The 19,009-nt window shown below is 39.3% G+C and overlaps 1 protein-coding gene across 3 annotated transcripts in view; it reads right to left on the reverse strand.

Annotated features, from left to right (window-relative positions):
• PCGF3 (polycomb group ring finger 3) overlaps window positions 1-8,821 on the reverse strand; it is a 43,118-nt gene extending 34,297 nt beyond the window's left edge. For 2 of the 3 annotated variants that reach the window (XM_021380511.1, XM_021380509.1), the window contains exon 1: window positions 8,583-8,821. The gene's annotated coding sequence lies outside the window, so the exon portion shown is untranslated. Of the gene's footprint in view, window positions 1-446; window positions 2,428-8,582 lie in introns of those variants that run through there. The other variant, XM_021380510.1, reaches the window with a different exon arrangement.

Here is a 19,009-nt window from a genome sequence, read left to right on the forward strand (position 1 = left end):
GCACACTACAGACCATTCTTGCAGGTGTACATGCATATATAGATGCACACATCTATGTATATGCATGCATATATGGGGGGGAGAGAAAGAGAATGAAAGCACACTTAAACTGTAAAAATGGTAATTCAAAAGAGCATAGAAATTAAGTACTCTGCTCCTATAAAGCCAGAAGAAGATTGAATTACTTTAGTTCCGAAGGTGAAAGCAAACAGTGTGATGAAATACAAGACTAAAGTCTTCGTGACTGCAATGACAATTGAAAATAGCCTCATATGAATATGGATGAAGTATTTATATTAAATCTGAGCCAGCATTTTAAAAGATTCTGTTCAGAAAGAGGAACAAAAGAAGTAAAAAAGTAAGAGAATGGCAGAGCTTTAAGTATAGAAAATATGCATACACAGTAAACGCAACTTGGTCTACTTCCTTCACTGCTTCCTACCTACCATCACAACTGCCGGGCCCAGTGTGTCATTCTGTGTATCTTTCCTCCCCAAGTCTTCCCACTGCTTTAACTCTTTTTACATTCAGGAAACAAATAAATATGCATTACATCGAAATACATGTAGGCAAATGTAATTATGGAAGGGGTCATAATCTCACAATTCAACAAGAAGAGGTTTTTCAAGTGTCAACAGATGGCAGGCATCTCCTATCAGAAATAAAACATGACCATGAATGAAAAAGTATGCACGATGATTTTTTTTCTTTTTTTAAATATATATTTCAAGTTTCTTTTCAAAAGCTACCTTAAGTGTAGTTACAGTGAGCTTACAGATTTCAACAGATCTCTTTGTATAAGGATGTGTTATCTTAAAAGTCAATACTCACAAATCATTGTTAAGACTTTTAGAAACTACTTCTGTATTACAAAACAGGAAAAAAAAATTATAAAAATGTACTTACTAAAAAAAAGAGCTGACCATTGGCAAGAGCACTCCTCTTAGAGGAAGAAACAACAATAACAAAAACCATGCATTCATGTAATTAGCCAAAAATGCACAAAGCAAAAGATGAATCCAATTCTAAGAGGACTTCAAGAGTGGCTAAAAATGACTGCTGTTTCTAGTCTTTTCTTGAAACGTATCAAATTTTTCAAATGTTATAGCCATTTCAAAAGCGGCACACTACAGACGGGGTTCCTAAATTGCATCATTTTCGTGTGTACTATTATTGTTAAGTCAGCCTGTGAATACATAAAACGCTCCCACAAAAACACTGGGACATTTAGCACTGTGAATTTCTGTAATTTAAGGCAAGATGGAAGTACAGTAAACCCTCCTTCCTCGCACTGGACATTAGAAGGCCCCCTGGACCCCCCCATCACAGGGGTCAGAATTTCCAAGTCCTGTACTGGTGTTCTTCACCCTCAGAGGGAAAAATGGCTCTGTGAAAAGCTCTGCAGCGAGCAGCAGTGCCTCTGGAGAGTTGTAGGCTAAGAGCATATGAGCTGGCCTATGCAACAGCATGAGAACTGTAGGTTTCCCTTTGCTTGCAGCACCAGCTGCTAGGAGAAAACAGCATCTTCTCACCTCCAACTCCAGCCTTCCCAACCACTTTCGACCCTGAAAGAAGAGATATAATGGGCAGAGTAAAACTCAGCAGCACAAAGGCAAGGGGAAGGAAAAAGCAAGACAAAGGCGGCTTTGGAAATGTCAGAAGAGGGGTGTCTTGCAGTCATTTCAGTTGTTCTGCTCACATTGAACTGCACTGGGATTAGAGATGTGGTACTTGACCTAAGTTGTGATGTATTGCAGTAATATTAATCCCATTCAGAGAAAGTTAGATTGTAATTGTTACCTAGGAATTTTCTGCCTTCATTTTACAACCCCAGTTGATTCAGTACCATCTCTGAAAAAAACAGCCACTATTAAATAGAAAGAAACACAGGAAATGTAAGCATCATTTGTAACTTCTGCACTTGTTTGTTAACACATAACACAGCGATACTTGGATGTCAAAGAAACTACAGGCCTGTATTTTATCTCAGCCAGTACCTTCCTCTCCACAAAAACTACAACGCTGCTTTCACTGCTTTTGAGAGCTGCAAAAATATGCAAATACTGACTAACAGCAAGCATCTCTGAAATCACGTTTCAATGATGTAAGCCATTTCCATTTCATTCTGATAAAGTTTAGACAGCTGCAGCATAGGCATAGACTTCATTTGGTACTAGATAACCTGAAAAAGTGGTATAATCCCATTAGAAGAGGTGGTTTAATGGTCTCAAAAGCCCCACAATATCAAAATTATTTTTTAACTTCTGAGGGATTTTTTTAAATCAGATGGACTTACTAGTTTGAATACATGGTTTACTGTGTAAGTCTGCACATGTACTAGTCTTTCATGCCAATTATTGAAGCATATGATTGCAATGAACTTTAGTTAATTAAACTTTTGTTTAGAACACCTTTTTATAGATTACAACATTACAATCTTCCACATGTTTTCTTGCAAGAAAAAAAAAAATTCTGAAAGCTGCCATTTTTTGAAGTAGAACATATTTAGCCTTATCTGCCATCTAGGTGTCTTGATTAGCAGAACTCCAGAACTTCATCATTACACTGCTCAAAGAAGTTCTTAATGGAATCTCATTTAAATAGCACGTTCCATGATAGGTGGTGGTGTTTCAGGGCTTCAGCATACATTGGAAATTACTTGTGAAACTGTTTAGAGTCTTTTGCTGGACTGACAAATTCATTCATTCACAGGAAGGTTAGAAGAGAGTTGGAGAATACTCAAGAGTCTGTACTGCTCAGTGAAAAGTGTGATTTTCCTTTGGCAGCAGCAAACCATTAGCTTGGCTTCACTGCTGGTGAAACCACAGCCTTCAAAACTCATAAGCAAGCTGCATTCAACCTACCTCTCTCAAATAAATCATATTTCAATTGTTATTGGTGGACTCCTAACACATTTCTAAGAGCAGGCTAACAAACTGTGGGATGCAGAATAGCATATATGCCACAAGAGAAGAGTTGCTTTTCTGTCAGACAACCTAGACTTCAGCAAAGCCTTTGACACTGTCTCCCACAGTATTCTCCTGGAGAAGCTGGCAGCCTGTGGCTTGGACAGGTACACTCTCCGCTGGGTAAAGAACGGGCTGGAGGGCTGGGTCCAGAGAGTGGTGGTGAATGGAGTTAAATCCAGCTGGTGACCACTCACTAACGGTGTTCCTCAAGGATCAGTACTGGGGCTAGTCCTGTTTAATATCTTTACTGATGACCTGGATGAGGGGATTGAGGGCACCCTCAATAAGTTTGCAGACGACACCCAGCTGGGAGGAGCTGCCAATCTGCCTGAGGGTAGGAAGGCCCTACAGAGCAATCTGAATAGGCTGGATAGCTAGGCTGAGGCCAGTGGAATGAAGTTCAACAAGACCAAGTGCAAAGTCCTACACTTGGGCCACAGTAACCCCAGGCAACAGCACAAATTTGGGGCCGAGTGGCCGGAGGACTGTGAGGAAGGGAAGGATCTGGAAGTGTTGGTTGACACCTGGCTAAACATGAGCCAGCAATGTGTCCAGATGGCTCAGAAGGCCAACAGCACCCTGGCTTGTATCAGAAATAGTGCAGCCAGCAAAAGCACAGAGGTGATCATCCCCTCATACTCAGCCCTGGTGAGGCTGCACCTTAAGTAGTGTGTTCAGTTTTGGACCCCTCACTACAAGAAAGACATCAAGGCCCTGGAACATGTCCAGAGAAGGGCAACAAAGCTGTGAGGGATCTGGATCACAAGTCTTATGGAGAGCAGCTGAGGGAACGGGGATTGTTCAGTCTGGAGAAGAAGAGGGATGACCGTATCACTCTCTACGACTACCTGAAAGGAGGTTGTGGGGAGGTGGGAGTCAGCCTCTTCTCCTGCATAACTAGCGATAGGATGAGAGGGAATGGCCTCAATTTGCACCAAAGGAGGTTCAGGTTAGATATTAGTTATTAGATATTCTTCTCTGAAAGAGTGGTCAGATAGTGGAACAGGCTCCCCCAGGGTTCAGGAGGTGTTCAAAAAACATGTAGATGTGGTACTAAGGAACATGATTTAGTGGGTAATACTTCTGGTAGGTGGATGGGTGCACAGGATGATCTTACAGGTCTTTTCCAGCCTTACTGGTTCTAGACAAGAACAATCTCTTACTGGCTAGATTTGATTCTACAAAACCAATTTTACATTTCTAACAAAGAATCACTGACTTAACTACATACAAATTCCTCTTTATGTTCTGCTTTTTCCTTTATTTAGTGCTAAGGGTACAAGGTCACTTCTGATCAGTGCCCATTACAATCACTTATAAAACTTGGAAGAGGCCTTAAAATATCAAAGTCCTTAAAGACTGCAAAAACATGATAAAAACCATAGCATTATCTCAGGAGCTAGCTAGCCTTTATTAATGAATACCACTACAACCTTGCTGAAAATTTGGATCCAAAACCAAACAATTAAAACAGCAGTTCATTTCCATTCAGATCTCGTGGATCCAAAACAAAAACTTCAGTGAGACTGTACAAGAGAGGACCTGAACACACATCACTTTTTTAATAACGTTTTAAATCCTTGCATTTGGGAGAACACAATTTATGACCTAACCACAGCTGAAACAGATTTTAATCTCCATATTGTGCCCTCTGCAGAACAGATGAGTAACTCACAACACCGAATTATCTTTAGCCGTCACTTGAATTGATGCTGCATTTTCACAGATTGCCCTGTAACTCCCTCTGTATGTGAGAGCTAATAGAGGCTTGAAAGGGACTTCAGAAGTCCACCGTGGTGAAGCCACAAGAAGCTTAATGGACCATGTCATCAACTCAAAAAAAAAAAAAAAGCCAAACTACATTACATTTTGGTAATTGTCTAAAAATCTTGTCCTTCCTTCTTCCCCTTATAGCCTTAAGCTTTAAATTACTTTGTTGAAAAATCTTAATCCTAGGTACCAATTAAACATCCAGTTTATATGTAATGTTGTGTTTGTTTCTACAATACGAAACCAACCACTTATTAACAAAGATGAGGAAAAGGTTTATCACTAGTGAGTAATTGTTGGGTAACCCAAAAACATTTTTAAGCCTTTTATCCAAAGCAGTTACAGATCTCTATTAGAAATAAGTATGCCATTCTTATGCATGGCAAAATATTGCCTATTTTTAAGAGAGAGAGGATAAAGAATCTTCACATAGGAACTGAAGAAAATTCCTTTTGATATGCAGTAAAAGGCCTTTAGGAATTCAGGTTTTCAGTCCTTGACTCAGTCTTTTAGGATGGAAATCTGTGATGAGAAGACAGAAGTTACCAGCAGGTACGAAGTAGGAAGTTACTGCAATTTAACTATATAAACATTTTATCAGCAATCACTTCTCTTTTTTTTAATGTTCTCATATAATTTCACAAAACCCAGACTACAGCACTTAACCATTAACCAATCCAAACAAAACAAAGATTTGGAAGAACTTGATAAAATTACATATTCATGCCTTTTGCTTACCAACAATCATCTCTGAGCTGCTATGAAGTGAGTAATGTTACTAGCATTGCTCCTAGATCACAAAGATGGATGGCAGGTATTTCTGTGCTCTTCCCGGATTCAACTGTACACACAGTAACTTACGTACAAGTAGATACTTGATATGTAGACATACAACTCAAATTAAAAAAAGCCTTGCAGGATCTTCTTTTGCTCTTGAAACCACACGATGACTAAGATGCGCTCTGCTCTAATCCAGCTCTTTCAGAAGTAAATTGTAGCAACCATTTTATAGTTAACAACTCTCCTTTGAAGGCTTGCTGCTGCAGATTACCTAATGCAGACACAGTCCTGGTCTTCAAAGTGATTGCATATGTTAAAATGAATCTCATGTTTTAACTTCATGAGCATAAAACACATTATTTACTTGATATTAAATTATACAGCTGGATTTTAACCAACAGAGCAGAAAAGCTTTTTTCTTTTCTACCAAAAACTAGTCAGTCTTCTTTATCATTCAGTATGCAACAACTTCAGTTCTTACCTTGAAGTCCTGAAATGTCAGTTTTGAAACTCTGTTCAATCTTTTTAAAAAATAGAAAATACCAAAGCTAATTAACTTAAGAGTCGAAAGAAATACAGTTGTTAAATTGAAAAATATCAAGGCAGTAAGCACAAAAAGTCAGGACCATCTAAGCTTGCCGGTGTTAAAGCAACAGAGGATTGTGAATGTCACCTTCAAGGACAGAAAGATTTATCCTTGTTAAAAATACAGAAGAATGTGTTACTAAAAGCTTCCTTTTTCTTAACACGGTAACATACAACTATGTCAATAACACATCATCCCATTAACAGTTTAAGTACACTTGTCAGTCACTGTCAGCAGGAAAAAGAACTCATAGCCGCCAAAGTTCATTCCTATAGCTTGTATTTATTTCTCTGTCAACATACGCTGCAAAGGGCCACATTCATAATCTAAAATTTACTACTTTACTTTGCTTAACTACTTGAAAAACATTCCACAGCAGCAATCTCCACTCATTATTTTAGAGAACATTTCATTTTGTTCAGTATTAACGAGTTTGCACTGCTAGATATCATGAACTGAAGAATGATAGTCAGCTTTGAGTCTTCGCTACTGTAAATCTAGTCAATTTTTAAAATGAAAATCTTATGTGTTTTAGGCACTGTATCAAATCCCGACACTGCTGTTGATTTCACAGCAGTCACTATTCTGCACATGCTTTATGTTTAGAGGATACAAAGCACAGGGAGCATAAATTGCAGGGAACTCAGGCATTACTATGCAAAGCATACAACAAATTTCTTTTTAATAGAAGTTGATGGAAACAACAGAAAATCTTTTTTTTACTGTGACCATGTTCAAAGTTTCACATGAAACTTGCAACTGCATCTCACTGCTGAAAGACCTTAAGTGCAGTAGTGGAGGAAAAGGGGAGGAAAAGCTGTGGCACTGACATGACTTAAGATGCTTCCAAGCCTGAGCAATACCGGTTTTCCTGACAAGTCCTAATTAGTTCTTCATTTCCAACACAGCCTCGCTCAGAAACTGAGGGTGCCAAAGCACTTGTGCTTAAGTCTCTAGCAAACTGCTTCCTGAGCTCCACCAGCCAGATCAAGGAGTCAGACAACAGCCTACACTAATCCAGTTCTGGCCTGCTGTGTTCCTGTTCCCTGCCCCTTTCCTTGGAAAAAACAACAACAAGAAAAAAAAACAACAACACAAAAACAATGGTTTGAGCACAAACTAAGCCACACTGAAGAACTGCCTTTGTACAAAACTAAGCCAATACATAATTACAATATTTGCCCCAAAACCCTGAAGTGCAGAAAGCTTCATCAAATGATAAAAAAACACATCAGTACAATTTTACTTCTCCTTGGTAACGCTGATAGCACAAGTCAAGACAACCTTCTGTACTGGGTCCAGCTGGGCTGGAGTTATCTTTTCGCTAGCAGCCCACACAGCATCTGCGCTTGAAGAGAGAGCAGTGCTGGCACCAGGCAGTGTGGCACAGCACACAGCCTGGCTCTTCAGGTGCCCCAGGACCGGCAGGCCAGGAGTAGTGGGGACACACACACAATAGCTGATCCAAACTGACCAAAGGGACATCCCATCCTCTGTGATGCTGCACTCAGCGAGAAAAAGGAGCAGGGATACCCTCATTATGAAGATGTGTCTTCCCAAGCATCTGCTACTTACATGAGACCTTGGCTCCCAGGAGATGGCTGGGCATCATCTGCTGATGGGAAGTAGAGAATAACTTTTCTCCTTTTACTTCTATGTGGATTTTACTTTCATTAAGCAGCAAAACTAAAAAACTCACTTTTTTTTCCCCTCTACCTCATTTCCGCCTATCCTGCTAAGAAGGGGGAAAACATCAAGCAGCTGTGCAGTAACATGGCCACCTACCAGCATACTACTTTCATTATTCAAGAGTATTTTACCTGCAAAAGGCTTGATTGTTTTTAATAAGAAGGAAAAGTAGGGAGCAATATCTGAAGTAATCAATTCAGTATTCTTTGATTCAGATGCAGTGATGATCTCCCCCTAAAAATGTTCTACCCCACAGCAGGGCAAAAAAGCCTGTGGGTTATCTACCCAGTATGGAGCAAGGACAACAAGCAAGCACCTGTTATCCCCAGGAGGGCAGGCACAGATGCAGAGCCAGGGTGCTCATCTGAACTCCCACCCTGCAGCTGGCCTGCAGAGCTGCAGTCAGACCTACTGAGAAATGTCTTCCTGATAAACAGCACCTAAACCAATAACTGGGGCTTGAGTAACAAAAGCACATATGCTCATAATAGGAGAACAAATAGTTGAAGAAATTAGGAAAGAAATAACAAGGCTGGAGCACTAAAAAGAGCGTGGCCAGCAGGTCGAGGGAGGTGATCCTCCCCTCTGCTCTGCCCTGGTGAGGCCACACCTGCAGTACTGTGTCCAGTTCTGGGCTCCTCAGTTCAATAAAGACAGGGAACTTCCAGAGAGAGTCCAGTGGAGGGCTACATAGATGGCTAGGGGCATGGAGCATCTCCTGTGTGAGGAAAGATTGAGAGATCTGGGGCTGTTCAGCCTAGGAAGAGAAAGCTGAGAGGTGAACTCACCAGTACTTATAAATATCTAAAGGGCAACCGTCAAGTGGATGGGGCCAGGCTCTTTTCAACAGTGTCCAGCGAAACAAGACGCAATGGGCGCAAACTGGAAGACACGAAGTTCCACTTGAACATGGGGAAAAACTTCTTTACTGTGAAGGTGAGAGAGCAGTGGTACAGGCTGCCCAGAGAGGCTGTGGAGTTTCTTTCTCTGGAGAGACTCAAAACCTGCCTGGACGCTTTCCTGTGTAACCTACTGTAGGGAGCCTGTTTTAGCAGGAGGTTGGACTGGATGATCTCCAGAGGTCCCTTCCAACCCCTATGATTCTGTGAAAAAAAAAGGAGGTGGGAAAACAAAGTTATTATCCAGGAAAAAAGAGGTCATTTAAGACTGATGTGGAATCTACTTTACTGTACCTTTTTTTTTTTTTTTTTTTAATTCTTTCCCATTCAAAATGGTAAAAATGATAATGAACAGAAAAATCCCTACATTCATGCAAAGTGCACAATAAACTTCAGTCCAACGCTATTCTATCAATACAATAATTTCAGTTTTTTCCAGCTCTTTTCTTATTAGACCCGCTAACAATACTGGCTTAATTATATTAAAATATTAAAGAGAACATGAAAAGCATCCTGAATTACTGATATTCTGGCCCAGCCACCTAAACAGATTTCCATCTTCACAGCTTTTCAGCAATTAAGTGCATCACTAGATATAGCAAACAGCACAGACATTTAAAAGTGTCTTTTACCAAAGCACACAAGACATTTGCAAATACATTTCATCTTATCAGCCATGTTCCTCATAGGCCATGAGTTCAGGACCGACCAAGCTGTTTGTTTTTGGGATTGGTCACACTGCTCAAAGGAAATATACCTCAGGCTTTTGGCAGGCTTAATGAAATCATTACAGTAATACCAGCTTGATAGCAAATTAAGGAATCATAAAGAGATATGCTTGCTTGTGGAAAGTGAGTACTGCATTTTCACACAAAAGTCAGTATTTGCAAGTATCTGTCTAACTGACAAAAGATTTTAGCTGTTTTCCTTATTTTCCCCCTTTTTCTTGTAAAGATTGAAAACAATCATCCTTTTTCAACTTCCTTTTCAACATCCTCTTTTTTTTGCCATAACAACAGTAAAGAATTCTTCAACCTTGCTATGCAAAGAACTCCACATTATCAATAAAGTGCTTGAAAACTTACATTTGTAATTAGAATTTTACCTTTAAAGCCATCACAATGATATTCATTTCCTCACCATTAGATATACTGTTTTACATGCTTGAGAGAAGGGAGAGAGGAGGGTCAAAGTCTAACAGTGTGAAAACGTGCTTTATTTTCCACAAATAAATAGCATTTCACAAAGAAGGATGCCTGCAATTATTGAACTCTTTTGTTTTTATGTTTCCTGGCTATCTTGCAGCAAGCAAGGATTGCCAAAAGTTAACTGTCAAAGCATTTTTTCACTGCATAATCTAATAACGTGTGTCCAAAACAGTTTCATGTAACATATGAATCACCATTCACTCATTCCAAACTTGGTGTAAAGGAGATTATCAACAGGTAGTTTTGCAAATTCTGTTAAAAAAAAAAAAAACAACAACAACAAAAAAAAAAACAGAAAGAAAAGCATTAAACAATATTGAAAGCCAGACTACAGAAAAGAGCATCACCATCACATTACAACCACCTTGTCTGTCAGCCCTGACACTGCAACACAACACTGGTTTAAGAAACGCAGTCCTCACAGAAAAACCCAGTGCAAAACGGTGGCACAAGAGAATTCAGCACTTACAAAACTGATTTTTTTTCTGTGACCCAATCCCTGACTTTTTTTTCATTTGAATAACAACAGCAAAGTTTCACTATGCAGTGAGCTAATACTTATGAGAAGCCAAAAGGCCTGAAGGTCATTACAGTAACAAACTAAAGTGTCTCCACAGAAGTCTGGTTTCATATGACAGCTGCTTTTCAGCTTAGCCCAACATCTGAGAAAAAAAAAAAAAAAAGAACAAAAAACCAACATCCTCCTTTACCACAACCTATCAGCACCAGCTGCAGTTAAAGTTTCACATACTCCAGCTGGCAAATGACTTAACCACCTCCTGAAGTTTCCCATCTCAGCTCTGGATAGTTATTTCATCACATACTTAAATCTGATTCGTTAGTGTCAGAAGTACAGAAAACAAGCCATTGAACAGGTTAAGTTGTTTTTCCTTACCTTGTCATGGTAATGGTATGTTGCAGATTCTAGGGTGGGTTAGTTTTAGTCCATAAATGATCTGAAGATATGCTCTGCATTGAGATCATTACAGAAAATTCCTCAGAATCCCTTACAAAGCACAGACGCCAGCTTACATACATAAGGGATGAATGCTTGTGAAAAAAGAAGCTGACACACAGCTAGCTGTAAAGTTATTGGTTATCTCTTTACAACTTTAAGCATAAATAACAGCATTAAGAACAAAGACAGCATCAACACCAACTGAAATAATAGACTTAATAAAAAAACAAAATCAGTAGAAAAATGGATCAACTTATATATATATATGTATACAAAGTAAAAGAGACAGCCATGTGGAAAACTACTATGAAAGCAAATAATCACTGAATGGGTGTTATGCTCTCAGGAGCCAGGTGTGCACAATGCCATTTCATAGGAACATTAACAGACAGTGCATACATTGCAGAACCTTTCTAGTTCACAACAGCAGATCAAAAAGCATCAACTTAAGAATAAAGCAATTGCAAGACATCTATCAGCTAAAGATTTTTACATTTTTACATCAGTCTTTTATTCATTCCATATGAAAAACTTATCAGCTATCCATCATTAAAATATCATTAAACTTTCAGAATTATCAGAACCGATGCTTAATTAGCATTCAAAGTGATGGCTTTATCAACAGAAGTCTACAGCCACATGTAGACACAAACTATTCAAAAACTTTAGGAAGAAAATATCCTCTGAAAATGTCCTAACTAGGAACATTTCATGCAAGGAACATTATCAAGTAAATAAATACTACTGTTCTTGTTGAGCCATCATAATTAGATTCCAAGTATACCTTAAGTCTCCCCTAGGAACTTTTACATGCAAAGTTATTTTTATATTATCTTATTGCTTCCTACAATACGTTTCAAACACAAGACAGATATGTGACCTCTACAGTAAAAAAACGGAAGAAACATTATCTAAATGTAGCATGCTAACTACTGCAGCATCCTAGCAGTACTTACAGACTTGGATTTGGTTCCTCTCAGCACTTCACCAAGATTTACTTTTGGAGGCTGAACTATGGCATAAGGGACAACCAAAATAATTTACTAAAGTTATTAAATACACCTCGGTTGTTTAAGTACATGACCTGCACCAATAGTCTCTCCCCCCATTCCTCAGAACACAATTTAATGAAATACCTCATAGGAAACATGGAACACTAAAAGCGGGGCTGACAAGGACAGATGGGACACTGCTTCACAGCGTGCTCACAACAGATCCCTACACTTAAGTGCTGAGCAGGTTTTGTCTCAGGATGTAGATCTCTCTGTACATAACAGGCATTTGAAAAAGTGACTGCTGAGGAAAGACGAGTGCATTCCTTCGACTTTACACTAAAGCTAAGAGAGGAGTGAGCTGACTCCCCCCCTGCTATTTGCATGTTAAAATTGTCAATCTCTGCAGATGGTGATAATGGATGACTAACTCAAAAAAAAAAGGCTACTTATCATGGGAAACATTAAGTGGCTAGGGAATCTGGGGGAAAAATAAGCTAATGATGGTGGGTACAGAAGAATCTGGCATACTTACACTTATGTTTATACTTCATACTTCTACATCTTAAAGACAAATCTCAGTGAGTCTTTCCATTCACTTTCAAAAATTAAATTCAGTGTCAACTTCTGTTTATGACTGCAGAATAAAGACCCTAAAAGAGCAGTGCTTTTGGAATTCTATCTCAGTGTCCACTAGGTAAGTCATTTGAACCACTTCGTGGAGAAATGGAAGAAGGAACTGAATCACTGGTATAAAATGTATTTTTCCCTCCCAGAGATAAATTGCAAAAATGACATAATTTAAAGACCATAATCAATCTACATACTCAATTACAGAATGGCTTATAAGAATACAAGGTTAGTCAAACACTTATTTGAGTCCCATTGCAGTAGTACGAGTAAAATTTAGAGAGAAAAAAAGACCAGGGTAAAATGTTATTGGTTTTTTATTGTTATTTATTTTTATTTTTTTCAAAACACAAAAGCAAAACAAGGTAATATCCTCTCTGAATCTGTGACACTTCTAAATTTAAGCCATTTTCAGGTCATGACCACACAGCCCATGGCCACTATAACCTTTCACAATTTGATTTTTAAAAATTAGAGGAAACATATTCCTAACAAACAATTTCTGGTGGCAGCATCCATGACCGTAGCTAGAAGATTAGATTAAAAAACTGACTACAACTAATACAGAACTTTCCACACCCACCAGTTTCAAGATACTCAAACAGTGAAACCTCCAGGTGATAAGAATCACTTAACACCATGTGGATCAATAGGCATAGATGACTTATGTCAAATGACTGAGACAATCTGAAGAGCAGGAAAGTAAACTAAAATTAGCTTCACTAGCTATCTAGAAGCTTTTCATATGGTCAGGCACCACTTATGCTACCTTACAAATAAACTTATAGGGACCTACACTTGTTTTCTTGTGTACAATGGCCAAGATAAGGTGCTTGAATAAAGCATTTTAGGAATATAAAACTTAAGTCTTCTGTGAAATTATTATGGAATAATCTTATCCTGGAAGTGATATCTACCCCACTCTAACTGGTCAAGAAATACAAGAACAAGATGAACAAGATTAGAAGGGTAAGATTAATAAACTGGAATGCACATAAAATATTCAATTTGGTGCCACCAAGAATAGTGGTGACATAATTAACAATGATAAATGTTATTGAAAAAAATACCTTGCAGTTAAACTACTCATGATCAATGGATAGATCCAAACTTTTGGGAAAAGAAGCAATTAATACAGTATTTTGAACAGGCTGGATTTTGTACTTCACTGAAGGGACAGATACAGATTTTAGCAATAAACTGTAAACCTTAAAGGTGCAGATTCAAGTTAAAGTAATGCCATTTTATCAGGTCCAAACTCATTGGGAAAAGAGGGTTGGGAAGAAAAAACTGTATACATGGATTTTCAAGAGGAAAAAATAAAATAAATGTCTGAGAACAGGACAGACATAGTATATAAGCATAATAGAAAGACTTTTCTTTCACCAAGGTTTTAACTAGATATGTCTAAATTCTCATCTAATGGCAACTAAATAAAAAAAACCATGACCTTGAAACATAAATTGGTTTAAGACAGAAGACAACGTTGCAATCAGTCTTAGGAAACTGTTAGAGGAAAAGGTGGTTTAGTTACGTCATTCATTCAACAGATAAAATACATTCATGCAACTGCTACTAAAAAGAGTAAATTTTTATCTCTAAACCTGGTGGATTTAATTAATGGAGTACAATTTTTGACTATTCTGCTTCCATGCCAACCCAAAAGAACTTCTCACATGCAGACTTTTGCACAGGACCAGAACAATGTGCACTTGTGGAAGAAACTCTAAGCTACCATTCAACAAGTGGTGGTGTTATATTTGATTTTCTCTGAGAAAAAGAGTCAGCTAAGCTCAAAAAACTGTATATGGGAAAGGATGTGCAAGTCAGTAAACAATAAACCAGTATAGTGAGACAGACTACTGGAACTGCTCGCTGTGGAACTGGGTGGCTTTCATAGGCACAGACGGAACCAATCATGGAAACACACCTCAGATGGAAGAAATAACTCAGGGACACAAAGAAAATTACTTCAAGGATTAAGAAAGAAAAATCATAAGTCAAACTCCATTATTATTACATCAGGAACAGTACAAAGGCAATCATCTGAAACACAGGAATTTAGGTAAGATCTCAGGCTGTTTTGACCTTAGCCCCAAGAACATAACTTTGACTTCCAAACCCATCTACGTCCAAGTGATTTTCGGGCAAAGCCACTCCGAATGAAGCAAGTCTGCCACTACGTTAAAGAAAAACATAAATTCTTCAAATAAAGCCTGCTAATAGCCATTGTTAAGTACAACAAACAAATCTGGTGGAACAAAATAAACTGTTTCATTTCTACTGCCTAGTAAGTTAAAACAAATTTAGCATTGTCCTTCAAATAAGTAATCAATTGAGCCCTGGCAGTCATCATGTCAGTCTAGGTACTCAAACTAATAGACAGCTGAGGTACACCAGGAAATTTCAGAGCCAAAAAAAAAAAAAAAAATCTGCAAACATTGCACTTGCCATACTCACATATTTTCACTAGCAAATTATTTTTATGGTTAAAATCATTATATGAATGTCTGAGTGCACATTACAGGAAAACAGCAGTGATGACCTGTTGAGGCATAATGCCACTCTTAGTTCACATCATCACTGATGATGACTTGAAAGTCAGCAAATAACATGACAATCATCATAGTGACCTGAAAATATAACCTTCCTCCTTTAGTTAATCAAGTACAGCACAGCACATTCTTGCACACACACAAAACAAAGAGAATGCTTCCCATCTTGAACAGAAATGAAACAGTGCTATTCGAAAAGCAAAGCCATCCTCACTTGCAAACATCATGAATGGTTACGGCCACCAAAACACAAGCCCTTCTAATGTAGACAAAATTTTAAGTTACTGTCAGTCACAAACGCAGAACATGAAGTAGGTATCTGTTAATGACAGCCTAAATACATGTCTACAGGGATAATACGACATCTGTTACTTGTCATTTTGAAGAGATACGGAACGTAACAGTAGAACTAGCTGCACTTGCCTCTTTCTTCCTTATAGTCTCATGTGCACTGTGATGATGCCAACACACACACACACTTTAACTCCTTCTCACTTCACTCCTCTAAACACTTTCCCCCACAAGCTCCGCCAAATTCTAACTGCTATTTGAATGAGAGGCAGTCATTTATGTGTTAAGCAGTCATCTTTTCGGCATAAAGAACAGGTAGCTCACCAGTCTGTCATTCCCTCTACTTTTGAATGACCTGTGGTACCTCCTAATTTTGAAGTACTTGTTCTGATTTAAAAAAAAAAAAAAAAAGAAAGAAAGAAAGAAAAAAAAAGGTGGAGAAACAATATCACTGATCATGTCACTGCTGTTTTACTCCTTCCTACAATGCTGCAGTATGATTGCAAGACTTCCAGGTCTGCACAGAAACAAGCTTCAATCAAACTTTCAGTAGCAAATAAGGCTTTCAAGCTCACGTGTTCTCACCACTGTGTATTTTGTTTTCATAGTCTGTTGATTTAAATATAGAAGCACTTATATTCAGTAAAACTAATTCAAGAATCTAATTCAGAGAAGAGTAGCAAGCTCTTTCTTGGCCACTTAAGAGTAGATTACAAAACAAACCAGTGTTTACAGCATGTCTTCATTCAGACATGAAACAGTGTTATGTATCACAATAGCAAGGATTGCTTTTAATGCAGAATAATCCTTTTGTCTCCTTTTTATTACACTTCCATGTATCAACTAACAGTCTAGTACACAAAGCCTGTGTTTCAAAGAGGCAGGTGTGATAAACTTACTTCAAGAAAGACCTTCAAAAGATGCCTACCATAAGTAAAAGATCCTAGACACGGGCACCTTCTTCCCGGCTTTTAACCTACTTCAGTCAAGCTGTCCCAAGTAGGTTTTCTCTATATTTACTTTAAACGCAACAGCGTACCTAACCTAGCAGGTTGGAGTGGTTTGAATCATCATTATACATCCCTACTAGCACTTACAAAAAGAAAATCATGTTCAAACCACTGAACTGGTCAGGACTACTGACAGTCTTTTGCATCTTCAAACACCATTATCAGCACAAGCTTTAATTTCTACTTCCAACTGTGCTTCCACTGGACAACATTTCCAAATATATATATATATATATATTTAATACATATACAGAATCTCATTACATTTTCCTTACATTTGTAAGCCAGTGTCTCTCAAGACAGTAGCTAAGAAGTGAAATGCTACCAACATACATACTTTTCAAAACACTATGTTCACATCCACTTTGCAAGTCATATCTAGCTCAGAGCTTCAATGGAAGAGCTTCTACTTCTTCTTACAGACAAGTCTGTTTTATTCTGGAACTATTTCATCAGTCACTACGCGCCTTTTTAAAATAAAAAAATATATAATAAGAGAGACAAAACCTAAAAAGGCCACCTAAATTAAACAGTCATTCGGGAAAAAAAAAAATTGGAAGCTATTAAAGCAAATGTAGAACTTCTTGGCAAAAAAAACCACTACCTATGTCTGAAGAATAAAGTTGAGACGTGACCTTCCCTTAATGCTTCTACATAGTCAGTATGAGTAGGCTGGGCAACTGCAGCTACTAAAGAAGACTTGGGAGTACTGGTGGAGGTAAACTGGATGTGAGTCAGCAATGTGCCCTCACAACCCAGAAAGCCAACTGTATTGTGGGCTGCAGCAAAAGCAGCGTGGCCAGCAGGGTGAGGGAGGCGATCCTGCCCCTCTGCTCTGTGCTGGTGGTGCCTGACCTGGAGTACTGCGTCCAGGTGTGGAGTGCTCTGTGCAGACATAGACCCGCTGGAGTGCGTCCAAAGGAGGGCCACAAAAATGATCCCTGTCCCTGGTGACACTCAAGGTCAGGCTGGATGGGGCTCTGAGCACCTGACTGAGACGCAGGGGTCCGTGTTCATTGCAGGGGAGTTGGACTAGATGATCTTTAAGGGTTCCTTCCAACTCAGACAATTCTATGATTTTATGATTCAATTCTATACTAGCAAGTACAGAAGATGGTACTTCACAGTCTTCTAAGAGCAAAAGTCTTTTGTGGCGTGGTAATAACTAATACCTGCAATGGCAGAAGTTATTACGCTTGTATTGTTACAAGTTGACTTTAACACAACATTTTAAAAACATTCAGTGTTGATCTTCTATGCTGACAACAGAACGACCAAATCAGGTTGGCTGTATAAACCCACATACAGAAATGAAACAGATTTCCATCGTGTAGAATTTTACAAAATGCTTTGAAAGCTGCATCTTTCCAACCTTACAGTTGCAGTATCCTTACATATCTCGTTAGAAAAGGGTCAGATGTTTTTCTAACTAAATGTACATTATCTCACCAAGTACCTTCAGTCCTACGCTAGTTCTGTATTCTCATAAATACACTGTAAAATAGCTACAAGAACAACTTAAATTGAAATAATCATGGAATGGCTTGGGTTAGAAAGGACCTCGAGTATCATGTACTTCCAAGCCCTCTGCTGTGGGCAGGGCTGCCACCAACAAGCTCAGGCTGCCCAGGGCCCCATCCAACCTGGCCTTGAGAACCTCCAGTGATGGGGCACCCACAGCTTCTCTGAGCAGCCTATGCCAGGGCCTCACTGCTCTCTGAGTGAAGAATTTCCTCCTGACATCTAACCTAGATCTCCCCTCTTATAGTTTAAAACTGTTCCCCCTTCTCCTATCACTATGTGCTCGTATAAAAAGTTAATTTCCCTCCTAAGGTCTCTTAAAGTATTGGAATGCCACTATCAGGTCTCTCCTGAGCCTTCTCTTCTCGAGGCTGAATAAAGCTGGTGGAAGGGTGCAAGGCTTCTATTTCTGTTCATCCTGTCACCAGCCGAAGAGCTGTATGAACTGCACTGCCTTTTCACCCACAAACTTAACTGTTCTGTGAGACTCCAGAAGACAATTGTGAAAGGCAATCTGGAGAAATACTGGAAGTATTTGCTGTTTTTCTTGGAGGTCCAAGAGCACAGAGGGACAATGAAATGGAATTTCTCAGTCCTGGCTCCTCAGACACATCTATTTCCTGCAGAAGGCAGGAAATGGCTAAGCTGCTTCGACACAAAGCCCGCATACAGTGATACTTCCATACTTCCAAAAATACCTGCGAAGCAGCAAAAGAAGACTCAAGTAGCGGTAAACCGTAACACACCAGACCCCCACTGCACCTTGTGAAGTTCAGGGCACAGACGTTCTGAAGGCACAGCCCTCACTTTGGGTCTTGAAGGAGCCAACCCAAGTCACTAAAACTTGGAGAAAACCACCAGACCTGACCACGCGAAACGCGCACACCCACACACCTCGGATTATGCACCATACCCAGCCACTCCAGCATCGGCAGCACTACTTTATTTCCCTTTTCTCGGGGCTTCAGGCGCCCCCACGCCTACCTGCGTGCCCCCAGCCCACGGGAGGGGCTGCGTGGAGACCGCAGCACACAGATCCAATAAACCCATACACAAACCCTGCGCTCCCCCCACTCCCCGACGGTGCACACAAAGTTGACGCGCAGCCCCCACGCACACGGGGACACAGGGCCGCTCCCTCGCTCCCCCCC

Source organism: Numida meleagris, chromosome Z, assembly GCF_002078875.1.
Source record: "Numida meleagris isolate 19003 breed g44 Domestic line chromosome Z, NumMel1.0, whole genome shotgun sequence".
In the NCBI taxonomy this organism is placed as follows: domain Eukaryota; kingdom Metazoa; phylum Chordata; class Aves; order Galliformes; family Numididae; genus Numida; species Numida meleagris.